The sequence below is a fragment of the Bos taurus genome, chromosome 24 (assembly GCF_002263795.3).
Source record: "Bos taurus isolate L1 Dominette 01449 registration number 42190680 breed Hereford chromosome 24, ARS-UCD2.0, whole genome shotgun sequence".
In the NCBI taxonomy this organism is placed as follows: domain Eukaryota; kingdom Metazoa; phylum Chordata; class Mammalia; order Artiodactyla; family Bovidae; genus Bos; species Bos taurus.
This window is the reverse complement of record NC_037351.1, coordinates 29,638,110-29,655,400: the sequence shown is the minus strand read 5'-3', so window position 1 is coordinate 29,655,400 and position 17,291 is coordinate 29,638,110. Positions and strand designations below refer to the sequence as shown.

General features: G+C 40.7%; 1 non-coding gene across 1 annotated transcript; it reads right to left on the bottom strand.

Moving 5' to 3' along the window:
- Positions 1 to 15,428: 15,428 nt before the first annotated feature.
- On the bottom strand, positions 15,429 to 15,535 carry LOC112444229 (U6 spliceosomal RNA). Its single transcript, XR_003032483.1, has one exon. It is a non-coding gene; the product is annotated as a U6 spliceosomal RNA (small nuclear RNA).
- Positions 15,536 to 17,291: the final 1,756 nt, after the last annotated feature.

Sequence of the window (17,291 nt, the reverse complement as noted above, 5' to 3'; positions counted from 1 at the left end):
TAGATGCTCAATAAACCTTAGTCACTTTCCCATACAGTGCTGTTTCCATCTCCTTTAAATTGTCAGACTTTTAAACGTCTTTATCTAGTCATTCCTGGAGAGAAGAACAGCATATTTCTTCATGAGACCTCAGTTCCAGCCATTTCATTTCTGTTTCTTTTTTTAACCCAGCCCCCTGCATTGGGAAGGCAGAGTCTTAGCCACTGGGCCACCAGGGAAGTCCTGAACCATTTCTGTTTTAGAGCAGTAACTCATGACAGAACCTTTCACCCTCATTCCAGGTTTCCCTCATCCCCTGGCTTACTGCATGAAAATTGCTTCTTTCCTTTCACTCAATAATGATCCAATTGGGAGGTTACTTCTCCACAAGCCAGGCAATTCCATTTTAGGAAGATGGTGGTGGTGCTGGTAGTGGTTTAGTCGCTAAGTGGTGTTCAGCTCTTGTGACCCCATGGACTGTAGCCTGCCAGGCTCCTCCGTCCATAGGATTCTCCAGGCAAGAATACTGAAGTGGGTTGCCATTTCCTTCTCCAAGGGATCTTCCCAACCCACGAACTGAAACTGGGTCTCCTACACTGCAGGCAGATTCTTTACCAACTGAGCTATGGGGGAAGCCCGCATCTTTAGGAAGACAATGGTAAATAAAGAGATGAGATATGAAAGCCAGAGTGACGACATGGCCACTCATGAAAAATTTCCACTGTCAGTGATGGCTGTCCAGTGCTCTGGCTTTCAGGAAAGTGGTCCAGGCTCCAGAATGGGTACATAGGATGGCCAGTGGCTTTCCAAGGATAGAGCGGTGAAATCAGTTCACCCACCTGCTGGCAAGAGTGAGGTGAATTGTCTGTAGTAGATTAAAAAACCCAGGTGGCTCAGTGGTCAAGAACCCGCCTGCCATTGTGGGGGACACACGAGACTCAGGTTCAATCGCTGGGTTGGGAGAATCCCCTGGAAGAGGGCATGGCAACCCATTCCAGTGGTCCTTCCTGGAGAATCCCATGGACAGAGGAGCTTGGCAGGCTACAGTCCATGCAGTTGCAGAGTCAGACATGACTGAGCACATGCACGCAAGCAAGATTTAAAAACAACAATACAACCGATCAAAAGTTGGCCTACCCTCCCTCTTCTTTTTCTTATCACAGATGGCAACAATTCCTAATAATGCTAGTGCTAAAAGCTCTCTGAAAAAATCTTTTGTTGGATGACTCAATAATTACTGTGCTACTCCTGATGGTTTTATTACCCATCCTTTAGTGAACACTGCATTCTGCACAGAGTTGATTTATTGAACCACTGCTTCCATCCACTATACATAAGGATTACCTCCTTGCATTCAGTTCAGCATCCTGGCTCCAAGCTTGTGGTGTTTTTTTGTCATTGTTGTTCAGTCACTATGTCGTGTCTGGCTCTTTGCCACCTGATGGGCTGCAGCACGCCAGGGTGCTCTGTCCTCCACTATTTCCTGGGGTACTTTATAGATTTCTGCATTTAGACAGTAGGTTTGAAATCAACATGCTGGCCCAGGGAAGCGTATAAAGAAGAAGCAGAACTAGAGTTATTTCTGTTCCATCATTCTACATGACCACTGTTGGGGCTCAGGGCGGGCCTCTCCAAAATGTAATAATAGATTGACTATTTTGAATTAAAGTTAGTCAAGGGACTTCCCTAGTCATCCAGTAGTTAAGAATCCTGCCAGTGCAGGGGACATTGATTTGATCTCTGACTGGGGAACTAAGATCCCACATGCCACAGAGCAACTAATTCCATGAGCCACAACTACTGAAGCCTGCTCACCTAGAGCCCATGCTCCCCCACAAGAGAAGCCACCGCAGTGAGAAGTCCGTGCATTGAAACTAAAGAGTAGCCCTTACTCACTGCAGCTAGAGAAAGCCCTTGTGCATCAACAAAGACCCAGCACAACCATAAATAAGTAAATAAATAAAACAAATATTAAAATAAATAAATAAGTAAATAAAAAATAAATCAAGTTATTCAAGAAATGGCCAATGCAAAAGGGACACTCTGACCTTCCTCTCTGATTCCTTGAAAGCAGGAAATAGATCTCTGGTGTGAAAAGTACCCTCTTCCCCTGCATCTGGAGATAAAAGGGCACCCTTACTCCCCAGAGACAGGAAATTTGGAGCAAGAAGCCTATATAAACAAATGCTGTTACTTATTTATTTTACTACCCCAACCCAGACTTTCTAGATTCTTCACTAACTAACCACCCAAAGCGTAATGCATTTGTCCATGCCTCACAAATGCATTGTTTCTTTGTCTAAAAAGTATAAAAACTGGCTGCTTGGGTCCCTTCTTAAGTGCCAGGTCTATGAGACCTCCATGTACACGAATTAAAATGTTTCTTTTTCTCCTGTTAATCTGTCTTATGTCAGTCTTGGTGTAAGTCCAGACACAAGAACTCAAGGGAAGTAGAGGGAGAAATTTCCCCCTTTCCAACACCATTCATGCTTAAATGTAAAACAGTGAAAGAATAAATGCAAACTGTGAAGTGTGTTACTTTATTTCAGTAAGTAAAACTTGAGGTTCATATGAGAAATGTCTTTGAAATCAATTATTTCCTGATTGTTACTGAAAATCACTTTGTTGTACAGAGAAAAGAGTATTAAAATAAGACCCACTTTGGGTGTCAGATACGTTTTGTAGGCCACTGCAATAAATTGCGATGAATCACAATCTGATGAGAAGAGGACTTTCTGGTTTTACTTTTAATTAGATATACATAACTGTTCCCTGCTTATTTAACTTATACCCAGAGTACATCATGAGAAACGCTGGGCTGGAAGAAGCACAACCTGGAATCAAGATTGCCTGGAGAAATATCAATAAGCTCAGATATGCAGATGATACCACCCTTATGGCAGAAAGTGAAGAAGAACTAAAGAGCCTCTTGATGAAAGTGAAAGAGGAGAGTGAAAAAGTTGGCTTAAAGCTCAACATTCAGAAAACTATGATTAGGGCATCCGGTCCCATCACTTCATGGCAAATAGATGGGGAAACAGTGGAAACAGTGGCTGACTTTATTTTTCTGGGCTCCAAAATCACTGCAGATGGTGATTGCAGCCATGAAATTAAAAGACGCTTACTCCTTGGAAGGAAAGTTATGACCAACCTAGACAGCATATTAAAAAGCAGAGACATTACTTTGTCAACAAAGGTCCATCTAGTCAAGGCTATGGTTTTTCCAGTGGTCATGTATGGATGTGAGAGTTGGACTATAAAGAAAGCTGAGCGCTGAAGAATTGACACTTTTGAACTGTGGTGTTGGATAAGACTCCTGAGAGTCCCTTGGACTGCAAGGAGATCCAACCAGTCCATCCTAAAGGAGACCAGTCCTGGGTGTTCATTGGAAGGACTGATGTTGAAGCTGAAACTGAAATACTTTGGCCACCTGATGAAAAGAGCTGACTCATTGGAAAAGACCCTGATGCAGGGAAAGATTGAGGGCAGGAGGAGAAGGGGATGACAGAGGATGAGATGGCTGGATGGCATCACCAACTCAATGGACATGGGTTTGGGTGGACTCTGGGAGTTGGTGGTAGACAGGGAGGCCTGGTGTGCTGCAGTTCATGGGGTCACAAAGAGTCAGACACGACTGAGTGACTGAACTGAACTGAGTTTCCTTTACCCACACATGACATCAGGATGAGATACAAGTATTTTTTAATATAAAAAAATGACAGTATGAAATAGCATCTACACGTAAGTTGTCACAATAATGATGTTCAATTTGGCATTAGTTCAATGACATAAATCAAAAGCATATCACATTTACTCTACTCTCAAAATAAACAAAAAGACTCAGGAACTGAAAATTTAGGGAAGAGCTTTCCTTCTGCTGCATGGGCGGTAAAGCATCACAGTACATTTAACCTTGAGACCCTGGCTCCTGTGGATATACACATAGAGTCGCATGTCACTTGCTTTGCTATCAATAATCGTTTCCCCAGTAAATCTTTATCCAATCACACAGGACAGAATTCATGTTCAAAATCACACTGGTGTACACAATCATGGGGAGGGGACACAAATAGACTGCAGGGGATTGGGGTCTCACCAACTCCCCCTCCCTACCCCTGTTCTTGGCAAGATCACTTCTCTTATCACTGCTGCTTTATTCTTGGGGTTTTGAGGCTAGAATTTAGGATTGTGTACTTTGTTTTTTGGGCTTCCCAGGTGGCACTAGTGGTAAAGAACCCACCTGCCAGTGAAGGAGATGCAAGAGACCTGGGTTCGATCCCTGGGTTGGGAAGATCCCCTGGAAGAGGGCACAGAGGTATTCTTGTCTGCAGTATTCTTGTCTGGAGAATCCCTATGGACAGAGGAGCCTGGCGGGCTACAGTCCATGGGATCACTAAGAGCTGGACACAACTGAGCGACTAATCCACACATATGTACACACACACACATACACACACACACACACACACACATGAATACTGTGAATGAGCTTCTGGTATTGGGAAAGCAAACGTATTACAAATTAAGGTATATGGGCAATTTCTTTGTTTTTCTTTCTGTTTTATTGAATGTATTTATAATTCCCAAAGCACAAAAGTCCCCTCACAGCTGCTCTTATGTATTTATAAAGAGAATTCTGAATGCCAACATAATGTCTAAGATAATACAAATACATAAATAGCATGTTTTCCCTTCATGAAGAAATAATAGCAAAATTTGGTTTCCATGTAATGGTACTATTGAATTTACTTTTAAGGAATTCTGCTTAGGAATATTTTGGAGACCAAAAAGATAAAAAAGAATGCTTATAAACTAAGCAAAGATTCAAAATAATTTATTGTCACATTATTGTTATTATTAGATTAAAAGGGCTGGAATTGGAATTTCAATCATTGGAATGAATGATGGATCCCTTATTTTTATAAATGCAATTAACTTTTAATTTAAAAAAATGTTTATTTTTATCTATTTACTTATTTTTGGCCGTGCTGGATCTTCATTGCTTTGAGGGCTTTTCTCTCATTGTGGTCAGTGGGGGCTACTCTTTAGTTTCGGTGCGCAGGTCTCTCTTGCTGTGGAGCAGTGGCTCTAGAGTGTGCAGGGTTCAGTAGCTGCAGCTCCTGGGCTCTAGAGCACAGGCTCAGTTTCCCTGAGGCATGTACGATCTTCCCAGACCAGGGATTGAACCTGTGTCTCCTACATTGGCAGGTAGATTCAGAATTAAATTGAAGAAAGTAGGGAAAACCACTAGACCATTCAGGTATGACCTAAATCAAATCCCTTATGATTATACAGTGGAAGTGAGAAATAGATTTAAGGGCCTAAATCTGATAGGTAGAGTGCCTGATGAACTATGGAATGAGGTTCGTGACATTGTACAGGAGACAGAGATCAAGACCATCCCCATGGAAAAGAAATGCAAAAAAGCAAAACGGCTGTCTGGGGAGGCCTTACAAATAGCTATGAAAAGAAGAGAAGTGAAAAGCAAAGGAGAAAAGGAAAAATATAAGCATCTGAATGCAGAGTTCCAAAGAATAGCAAGAAGAGATAAGAAAGCCTTCTTCAGTGATCAATGCAAAGAAATAGAGGAAAACAACAGAATGGGAAAGACTAGGGATCTCTTCAAGAAAATCAGAGATACCAAGCGGACATTTCATGCAAAGATGGGCTCGATAAAGGACAGGAATGGTATGGACCTAACAGAAGCAGAAGATATTAAGAAGAGGTGGCAAGAATACACAGAAGAACTATACAAAAAAGATCTTCATGACCCAGATAATCACGATGGTGTGATCACTGACCTAGAGCCAGACATCCTGGAATGTGAAGTCAAGTGGGCCTTAGAAAGCATCACTACGAACAAAACTAGTGGAGGTGATGGAATTCCAGTTGAGCTATTCCAAATCCTGAAAGATGATGTTGTGAAAGTGCTGCACTCAATATGCCAGAAAATTTGGAAAACTTAGCAGTGGCCAAAAGACTGGAAAAGGTCAGTTTTCATTTGAATCCCAAAGAATGGGCAATGCCAAAGAATGCTCAAACTACCACACAATTGCACTCATCTCACACACTATTAAAGCAATGCTCAAAATTCTCCAAGCCAGGCTTCAGCAATATGTGAACTGTGAACTTCCAGATGTTCAAGCTGGTTTTAGAAAAGGCAGAGGAACCAGAGATCAAATTGCCAACAATTGCTGGATCATCAAAAAAGCAAGAGAGTTCCAGAAAAACATCTATTTCTGCTTTATTGACTATGCCAAAGCCTTCGACTGTGTGGATCACAATAAACTGTGGAAAATTCTGAAAGAGATGGGAATACCAGACCACCTGACCTGCCTCTTGAGAAATTTGTATGCAGGTCAGGAAGCAACAGTAAGAACTGGACATGGAACAACAGACTGGTTCCAAATAGGAAAAGGAGTTCATCAAGGCTGCATACTGTCACCCTGTTTATTTAACTTATATGCAGAGTACATCATGAGAAACGCTGGACTGGAAGAAGCACAAGCTGGAATCAAGATTGCCAGGAGAAATCTCAATAACCTCAGATATGCAGATGACACCACCCTTATTGCAGAAAGTGAAGAGGAGCTAAAGAGCCTCTTGATGAAAGTGAAAGTGGAGAGTGAAAAAGTTGGCTTAAAGCTCAACATTCAGAAAACGAAGATCATGGCACCCGGTCCCATCACTTCATGGGAAATAGATGGGGAAATAGTGGAAACAGTGTCAGACTTTATTTTTCTGGGCTCCAAAATCACTGCAGATGGTGACTGCAGCCATGGAAGTTGGCAAACTTTTTCTGTAAAGGGTCAGACCACAAATATCTTCATCTTTGAGGACCATATGGTCTCTGTGACAATGACTCAACTCTTTTGTAGGAACACAGCCATGGACAATGCATTAATGAATGGATGTGACTGTTTCAATAAAACAGTACTTATAAAAACAGGCAGTGGCTGAATAGCAAGAGGCCATGGTTTGCTGCTTCCTAATCTATGCTGATATTTAGCACTTAGTTCCAAACTAGATGTTTAAGAATATAAATTCTTTCACAAAAATATTAAACCCATGAATAAAAAATTAACTTTCCTTAATATTTCAAAATTGATTATTTTAAATTAAAAAATGAAATATTAATTTTAAAGGTTCATGTTCTGTCAATGTCATTTCTGAGTTTTAGACTCAAAATTAAGAAGGCATATGCTAGGAACATGAGATGGATACATATATTTTTAACTGAATACTGTTGATCAATAAATATTAATTAGCCTAATATATTGTGTAAATCATTAACAACAGCCAATAGTAATTAATATCTTAAGAGTTATAAATTATAGCTCTTTGGTAGTACAGTTCTATTAGACCCTATGTAAAGCAATTGTTACCTTTGGCATTTAAAGTACTTAAGCATTCCACTACTAGAAGTGGTACTAAGAAAATCACGGAAAAGAGGTAAGCAGGATTCTAAGTTAGGACATAGACACTCCAATGTTAAAATATTCCTGTGCTGTGCTCAGTCGTGTCCAGCTCTGTGACTCCATGGACTGTAGCCCACCAGGCTCCTCTGTCCATGGAATTCTCCAGGCAAGAATACTGGAGTGGGTTGTCATTCCTTCTCCAGGGGATCTTCCTGACCCAGGGATTGAACCCAGATCTCCCACATTGCGGGTAGATTATTTACCATCTGAGCCACCAAGGAAGCCCAAGAATACTGGAGTGGGTAGCCTATCCTTTCTCCAAAATATTTCTACCTGTGCCCAAAAATTAGCTACCAAAGAGAGGAAAAAGAGATTTTCTTGTAGTATTAGAAAGCAAAGAATGCTCAAACTACTGCACAACTGCACTCATCTCACACGCTAGTAAAGTAATGCTCAAAATTCTCCAAGCCAGGCTTCAGCAATATGTGAACCGTGAACTTCCTGATGTTCAAGCTGGTTTTAGAAAAGGCAGAGGAACCAGAGATCAAATTGCCAACATCCGCTGGATCATCAAAAAAGCAAGAGAGTTCCAGAAAAACATCTATTTCTGCTTTATTGACTATGCCAAAGCCTTCAACTGTGTGGATCACAATAAACTGTGGAAAATTCTGAAAGAGATGGGAATACCAGACCACCTGACCTGCCTCTTGAGAAATTTGTATGCAGGTCAGGAAGCAACAGTTAGAACTGGACATGGAACAACAGACTGGTTCCAAATAGAAAAAGGAGTTCGTCAAGGCTGTATATTGTCACCCTGCTTATTTAACTTATATGCAGAATACATCATGAGAAATGCTGGACTGGAAGAAGCACAAGCTGGAATCAAGATTGCCAGGAGAAATATCAATAACCTCAGATATGCAGATGACACCACCCTTATGGCAGAAAGTGAAGAGGAACTCAAAAGCCTCTTGATGAAAGTGAAAGTGGAGAGTGAAAAAGTTGGCTTAAAGCTCAACATTCAGAAAACGAAGATAATGGCATGTGGTCCCACCACTTAATGGGAAATAGATGAGGAAACAGTGGAAACAGTGTCAGACTTTATTTTTCTGGGCTCCAAAATCACTGCAGATGGTGACTGCAGCCATGAAATTAAAAGACGCTTACTCCTTGGAAGGAAAGTTATAACCAACCTAGATAGCATATTCAAAAGCAGAGACATTACTTTGCCAACAAAGTTTCATCTAGTCAAGGCTATGGTTTTTCCTGTGGTCATGTATGGATGTGAGAGTTGGACTGTGAAGAAAGCTGAGCGCCGAAGAATTGATGCTTTTGAACTGTGGTGCTGGAGAAGACTCTTGAGAGTCCCTTGGACTGCAAGGAGATCCAACCAGTCCCTTCTGAAGGAGATCAGCCCTGGGATTTCTTTGGAAGGAATGATGCTAAAGCTGAAACTCCAGTACTTTGGCCACCTCATGCGAAGAGTTGACTCATTGGAAAAGCCTCTGATGCTGGGAGGGATTGGGGGCAGGAGGAGAAGGGGACGACAGAGGATGAGATGGCTGGATGGCATCACTGACTCAATGGACGTGAGTCTGAGTGAACTCCCGGAGTTGGTGATGGACAGGGAGGCCTGGCGTGCTGCGATTCATGGGGTTGCAAAGAGTCGGACAGGACTGAGCGACTGATCTGATCTGATCTGATGACAATTATCGTTCTTTTTAGGAGAATTAAAATCTCAAGGATTGATCATGAGCAAAGGTAGGCAGCAGACTATGAGTTTTATCCTCAGTCTCCCTTAAAAAAAAGATAAAGGTGTGTACTCAGTTGTCTTCAACTCTTTGTGACCACGCAAACTGTTACCTGTTAGGCTCCTCTGTCCATGGGATTTACCAGGCAAGAATACTGGAGTGGGTTCCCCTTTCCTTCTCCAGGGGATCTTCCTGACCCAGGGATCAAACCCGTGTCTCTTAAGTCTCCTGCCTTGGCAGGTGGGTTCTTTATCACTGAGCCACCAGAGAAGCCCTTTTCATTCACCAAATGCCAGTTTTTCACCTTAGCAATAGGTATGCTATGCCTGCATATCTTATCTCCCATCAAAATCTCCACACGAGAAGGAATCCAATGTTTACAGTATTTGCAATTCTTTGTGAGAGTTTTTAAATGTCTAACTTAGTTTTTCACATTTCAGTTCAGTTCAGTCTCTCAGTCATGTCTGACTCTTTGCAACCCCATGAATTGCAGCACGCCAGGCCTCCCTGTCCATCACCAACTCCCGGAGTCTACCCAAACCCATGTTCATTGAGTCGGCGATGCCATCCGGCCATCTCATCCTCTGTCGTCCCCTCCTCCTCCTGCCCCCAATACCTCCCAGCATCAGGGTCTTTTCCAATGAGTCAACTCTTCGCATGAGGTAGCCAAAGTATTGGAGTTTCAGCCTCAGCATCAGTCCTTCCAATGAACACCCCGGACTGGTCTCCTTTAGGATGGACTGGTTAGATCTCCTTGCAGTCCAAGGGACTCTCAAGAGTCTTCTCCAACACCACAGTTCAAAAGCATCAGTTCTTCAGTGCTCAGCTTTCTTCACCATCCAACTCTCACATCTATACACAACCACAGGAAAAACCATAGCCTTGACTATACGGACCCTTGTTGGCAAAGTAATGTCTCTGCTTTTAAATATGCTATCTAGGTTGATCATAACTTTCCTTCCAAGGAGTAAGCATCTTTAAATTTCATGGCTGCAATCACCATCTGCAGTGATTTTGGAGCCCCAAAAAATAAAGTCTGACACTGTTTCCACTGTTTCCCCATCTATTTCCCACAGGAAATGACAACCCACTCCAGTATTCTTTCCTGGAGAATCCCATGAACGGAGAAGCCTGGTAGGCTACAGTCCATGGGGTCACAAAGAGTCAGACACGACTGAGTGACTTCCCTTTTCACAGTACAAAAAGAAAAAAATTCATCCTCTGCTAAAATATTTCAGATAGTCACAAAGAAATTGAGCAGCAAATTGTCAGAAAAAAGAATATTTTAGTGATGGCAAGGTAGTCATCTTGGGATCCCTGAGGCCACATCTTTTCGGCTATTGCTTATTCAGACTCTGAACCAGGCCAGTCCTGGTAAAGATGGTGTATGGGGTAAATCCAAAGTGTGATTTTTGAGTATAACCTAGGAAAAAAAAATCAAATTAAGAAGTTTTAGAAGCCACAGAGCACTCAATCACAGAACTGTTGTAATCATAGCTCATTGGAAAGTTAAAGTGTGTTAGTTGCTCGGCCATGTCCAACTCTTTGTGACACCATGGACTATAGCCCACCAGGCTCCTCTGTCCATGGAATTCTGTAGGCAAGAATACTGGAGTGAGTTGCCATTCCTTTTTCCAGGAGGTCTTCCCGATTCAGGGATAGAACCAGGGTCTCCCACATTGCAAGCAGATTTTACTTTCTGAGCCACCAGGAAAACCACCAGGGAAGCTCATTGTAATAAGATTTTTTTTTCCTTCTCAAGAAGAGCAGCCACAGGGTACATTGAGGGTTAGAAAACTGTTTTACCAAAGGACACCCAGTTTTACACACGGAAGCAGAAAACTTATCAAATGGAAAGCATTCAAGGATTCTCAGTTGATTGGTTTTAGAGATTTTAGGTTTTAAAAAAAATCTAGGGTAAAGGATTATAGAATGAGACTTAGAAATTTGAAATATTTGAGGCAATACTGAGTTTTGAAATGTTCACCCCAAGTCTAAACAAAGAGCTATCAAAAGTCAGTGTAAGAAGCATAATGCTAAATTGCTCCTATGATAAAACCTGTCCCATTTGCTTCACAGTACACTGTTTCTGGCAAAAGAAAGAGTTTTCAATATGAAAACTGGGGAGCATTCTGTGAAGGCAAGAGATGCATTGTTTTCAATAAAACACAGTGAAGCTTCAGCTTGGTAATCTGTGTGCAGGAGCCACCTCCATCAGGAAGATCCAGTTCTCTTGTTCCTTTTCCTGTTGGCTGGTATTTTGAGAAATGAGACACATGGCAAGGAGAGGCCTCGTGATTGTTTTCAGAGGCCAAATGAAATGATGCACTTCAAAATAAAAATGAAAGTGGAAAATATAATTTAGGCATAGAACATTCCTGAACTAATTTAATTGTGTATTTCTTTAAGGCAGACAACCACCTGGAAGCAGTCATAACAACAGCAACAGCAAATCGATTTTGGTGAGAAAACTAAGTTAAATATTAAGATCTAATAATACACCGCCTTGGAAGCAGCTGTGAGTTTATTTCCTTTTTAGAACAGTGCTAATAGTTTACAAATGCACCATGTATCTATGATCCCCACTGAAAACAGAATTATTGATTTCTACTAAAAAAAAAAAAAAAAAGAAAGAGCATAAGTACATATCTCTAAGGCTTGTAAGAGTTTTACTGTCATATCAAAGATTCTGGAATAGGAAACAGCAACGTACTCCAGTATTCTTGCCTGGAGAATCCCCATGGACAGAGGAGCCTGGCGAGCTACAGTCCAAAGGGTCGCAAAAGAGTCAGATACAACTGAGTGACTAAACAACAACAACAAAGATATTGCTGAGAACTTTGAGTTTTTTAAAATTTTTATGGAAAGGCTGAGTATTGAACTTTGAAATGGTGTTAATTGAAACATCAAATAATGTGTGTCTGAGTATCTGTGTGCTGTCTGCTCAAAAAAACTTGGTTTTTCAGACAGGTTTATGATATTAGAGCTAGAAATTAGAATAAAGGGTCCCTTGACTCTAGTTAGTACCTAAAGAATTAAGATGTTTCAAAATTTTATGTTTAAAAAGAAAAATATGCTTGGATCAGGTTTTCCCCATGCCAAATAGTATTGTTTAGTTTTTGGAACTAAGGATGTTTTACACAAAAGTGATCACAGAAGTGGCTGTCTAGGAAAGCTGAGTTTCAGTCTTTGAGCCAAAATCAGCTACTATATTATAGGGCTAGAGAAGATGCTTACATGCTCACTAGAGAGTCAACCTAATTTTTCTCTTTAAATATAAAATAAACACTACGGTGTTATTTAAGTGATGGCACCCCACTCCAGTCCTCTTGCCTGGAAACTCCCATGGGCGGAGGAGCCTGGTAGGCTGCAGTCCATGGGGTCTCGAAGAGTCGGACACGACTGAGCGACTTCACTTTCACTTTTCACTTTCATGCATTGGAGAAGGAAATGGCAACCCACTCCAGTGTTCTTGCCTGGAGAATCCCAGGGACGGGGGAGCCTGGTGAGCTGCCGTCTGTGGGGTCGCACAGAGTCGGACACGACTGAAGTGACTTAGCAGCAGCAGCAGCAGCAGCAGCAGCACAGTGTGTACGGCTATATGTAGACAGTTTCCCACACACTATTTACTGAGGATGTGTCAGTACCTGCTTTCTAACTCTAGACATTAGGCTCCTGCTTCCAAGGAACTTCCAAAAGTCTGCTTCTAAATGTCTAAAGTTATAATACAACTTAAATTGAGTGAAGATGGGACAGTGTTATGTGATTTTTATCAGGTTTCTTTCAGCTCTATCTGTAATTGGGGATATGTTAGAAAGAGGCAATGGATATACAACATATCTTTTACAAGGTTTAATTTATTAAAAAGAGTCCAGAAGTAATTAATCTGTAAGAGTTCTACAATTAATCTCTATTAATTATCAACTAATTAATAATTTGCTAGAACCCAGGATTTGAGTAATATCAATTTTGCTCTAAAACAAACACCAATTGACCTCAGAAGAATTCCTACTTGTATCAGGAATAATATATATATATTTTTTTAAGAAAAATGGTATTTTGCATTCTTCTCAGTGGTGAAAGCACAGTAATTCAAAACTAGCTTTGTATCATGTGAACAGCCATCAATCGTTAAAGAACTCAAAAATGTATTTCCTGTACAATGGGTCAGGCCTAATACACTGTCAAATCACTCTTGGCTAAAAGAGTATGACATTTTCTTCTTAAAACTAAGCTGGAAATCTATTAAATTAAGATTTTCTTCAGGAGATCAATTTTACATTCTTATTTCAATTTGTGGCATGAGTGAAGTATGGTGTTTTAGTAGCCTGAAGATGATGACTCAGAGGGGTGTCTACTCAAGACTTTTCTGACCATTTGATAACAGGCATTTTTGGAGATTGTGGCCATTCCATGGCTCCACGGCCACAATAAATTACAACCTGCCATTTTCAAATCTGCTCTTGGGTATTATTTCATTGGCATTACCATGAAAATACATTTCTTCAAGATAAATGAATTCACCCTAAGAAAGATGGAAAATTAAAAAAAAAAAATCTCTAGTTCTAGGATATGCCATTCTTTTTTTTTTTTTTTCCTAATTTTATTTTATTTTTAAACTTTACATAATTGTATTAGTTTTGCCAAATATCAAAATGAATCCGCCACAGGTATACATGTGTTCCCCATCCTGAACCCTCCTCCCTCCTCCCTCCCCATGCCATCCCTCTGGGTCGTCCCAGTGCACTAGCCCCAAGCATCCAGTATCATGCATCGAACCTGGACTGGCAACTCGTTTCTTACATGATATTTTACATGTTTCAATGCCATTCTCCCAAATCTTCCCACCCTCTCCCTCTCCCACAGAGTCCATAAGACTGTTCTATACATCAGTGTCTCTTTTGCTGTCTCGTACACAGGGTTATTGTTACCATCTTTCTAAATTCCATATATATGCATTAGTATACTGTATTGGTGTTTTTCTTTCTGGCTTACTTCACTCTGTATAATAGGCTCCAGTTTCATCCACCTCATTAGAACTGATTCAAATGTATTCTTTTTAATGGCTGAGTAATACTCCATTGTGTATATGTACCACAGCTTTCTTATCCATTCATCTGCTGATGGACATCTAGGTTGCTTCCATGTCCTGGCTGTTATAAACAGTGCTGCGATGAACATTGGGGTACACGTGTCTCTTTCCCTTCTAGTTTCCTCAGTGTGTATGCCCAGCAGTGGGATTGCTGGGTTGTATGGCAGTTCTATTTCCAGTTTTTTAAGGAATCTCCACACTGTTCTCCATAGTGGCTGTACTAGTTTGCATTCCCACCAACAGTGTAGGAGGGTTCCCTTTTCTCCACACCCTCTCCAGCATTTATTATTTGTAGACTTTTGGATCGCAGCCATTCTGACTGGTGTGAAATGGTACCTCATAGTGGTTTTGATTTGCATTTCTCTGATAATGAGTGATGTTGAACATCTTTTCATGTGTTTGTTAGCCATCTGTATGTCTTCTTTGGAGAAATGTCTATTTAGTTCTTTGGCCCATTTTTTGATTGGGTCGTTTATTTTTTTGGAGTTGAGCTGTAGGAGTTGCTTGTATATTTTTGAGATTAGTTGTTTGTCGGTTGCTTCATTTGCTATTATTTTCTCCCATTCTGAAGGCTGTCTTTTCACCTTGCTAATAGTTTCCTTTGATGTGCAGAAGCTTTTAAGTTTAATTAGGTCCCATTTGTTTATTTTTGCTTTTATTTCCAATATTCTGGGAGGTGGGTCATAGAGGATCCTGCTGTGATGTATGTTGGAGAGTGTTTTGCCTATGTTCTCCTCTAGGAATTTTATAGTTTCTGGTCTTACGTTGAGATCTTTAATCCATTTTGAGTTTATTTTTGTGTATGGTGTTAGAAAGTGGTCTAGTTTCATTCTTTTACAAGTGGTTGACCAGATTTCCCAGCACCACTTGTTAAAGAGATTGTCTTTAATCCATTGTATATTCTTGCCTCCTTTGTCAAAGATAAGGTGTCCATATGTGCGTGGATTCATCTCTGGGCTTTCTATTTTGTTCCATTGATCAATATTTCTGTCTTTGTGCCAGTACCATACTGTCTTGATAACTGTGGCTTTGTAGTAGAGCCTGAAGTCAGGTAGGTTGATTCCTCCAGTTCCATTCTTCTTTCTCAAGATCGCTTTGGCTGTTCGAGGTTTTTTGTATTTCCATACAAATTGTGAAATTATTTGTTCTAGCTCTGTGAAGAATACTGTTGGTAGCTTGATAGGGATTAAAAATATGGAACGCTTCACGAATTTGCGTGTCATCCTTGCGCAGGGGCCATGCTAATCTTCTCTGTATCGTTCCAATTTTAGTATATGTGCTGCTGAAGCGAGCACACCATTCTTTAGATTTAAGATGAGTTGACATCTATTTGCCTCATTAGTTGCTGGAAGCAAGTTGATCAAGTAGCATTTGACTAACATTATGAAATTACAAGCTCTCTTTTAATGACCCTGGTTATGTATTCATTGGCTATATGCTTGTCCTTCTTTATTGGTATACAGATTACACATGTAACATATAATCAGTCAAACAATATGGAGTGCTCACATTTCCCTCTGTCTTGAATTAACCTCTGTTTTTCTCCTGAAGACATTTGTGTGTATCTCAACATGTGTAATTGAGTCAAAGGAGAATATGATGAATGTGGAATGGTTAATTGTTATATCAACCAAGTGCATTAGGTATTATTGTAATCAAATATGAGTCTGTAGGCTGTGAATTTTCAAAATGGCAGAACAAAACAACTTGGAGCAAATAGACTTGGTTAATCCTAATTGCTTTCTTCTTTAAATATAACATGAACTCACCATATGCTATCAAATTCAATTTGTGTTTTATTGGGATACATTGATTGCTTTTCATATCAACTGGAGCAGAAAGTTCCTTACATTAATCTATAAAATCGGTATAGCCAATATTTTTTAAGAAAAATACTGTCATGTGTGAATAATAAAACTGACTAATCTCGGACAAGAGGATAACTCTCAACAAGGGAATTCACCTAAAAATGACTTGATTGTAAGTAAGAAGGTCATACCTACATCTCCAGCACTGTATCCCTGAAAAATAAGCAAACTCTCCCCAAACAAGATTTTGTTTCACTTCGATAATTCTGTTCTTAAATTTCTTCCTGGAATGCCTATGAAAACACAGGAAATACCAAACTAGCTACTGGGAAGGACTGAAATCTGACAGGTGATGGAATATCATCAGAGTCCTGCAGAATTGGAAGTAATGTTGCAAGTCATTTAGAGTAATTGCTTTCTATACCTCAATTATTTCAATACCATTTTCATAATTTTTGCCTATCCCCAACCTAGATGGCATATTGAAAAGCAGAGACATTATTTTGCCAACAAAGGTTCGTCTAGTCAAGGCTATGGTTTTTCCAGTGGTCATATATGGATGTGAGAGTTGGACTGTGAAGAAAGCTGAGTGCCGAAGAATTGATGCTTTTGAACTGTGGTGTTGGAGAAGACTCTTGAGAGTCCCTTGGACTGCAAGGAGATCCAACCAGTCCATTCTAAAGGAGATCAGCCCTGGGTGTTCTTTGGAAGGAATGACGCTGAAGCTGAAACTCCAGTACTTTGGCCATCTCATGTGAAGAGTTGACTCATTGGAAAAGACCCTGATGCTGGGAGGGATTGGGGGCAGGAGGAGAAGGGGACGATAGAGGATGAGATGGCTGGATGGCATCACTGACTCGATGGACGTGAGTTTGAGTGAACTCCAGGAGTTGGTGATGGACAGGGAGGCCTGGCGTGCTGCGATTCATGGGGTCGCAAAGAGTTGGACAGAAACTGAACTGAACTGATACCCTTCTTTATGAGTTCCATATCCTTGCTATAAACAATTACTGTAACCTTGGTGGCTTGCTTCCTTAATTCTGTAAGTCAAAAGTTGGACACTGGTCTCATGGCTAAAATCAAGTCTTGGCAGGGCTGCAGTACTTTCTGGAGTCCCTAGGGACCAAACCCATTTCCTCATTTTCCAACTTCTAGAGGCCACCGCATTTCTTGGCTCATGGTCTGCCTTCTTCCATTTTCTGAGCAGCAACATTGCATGTCTTTGACTCTGCTTCTGTCCTCA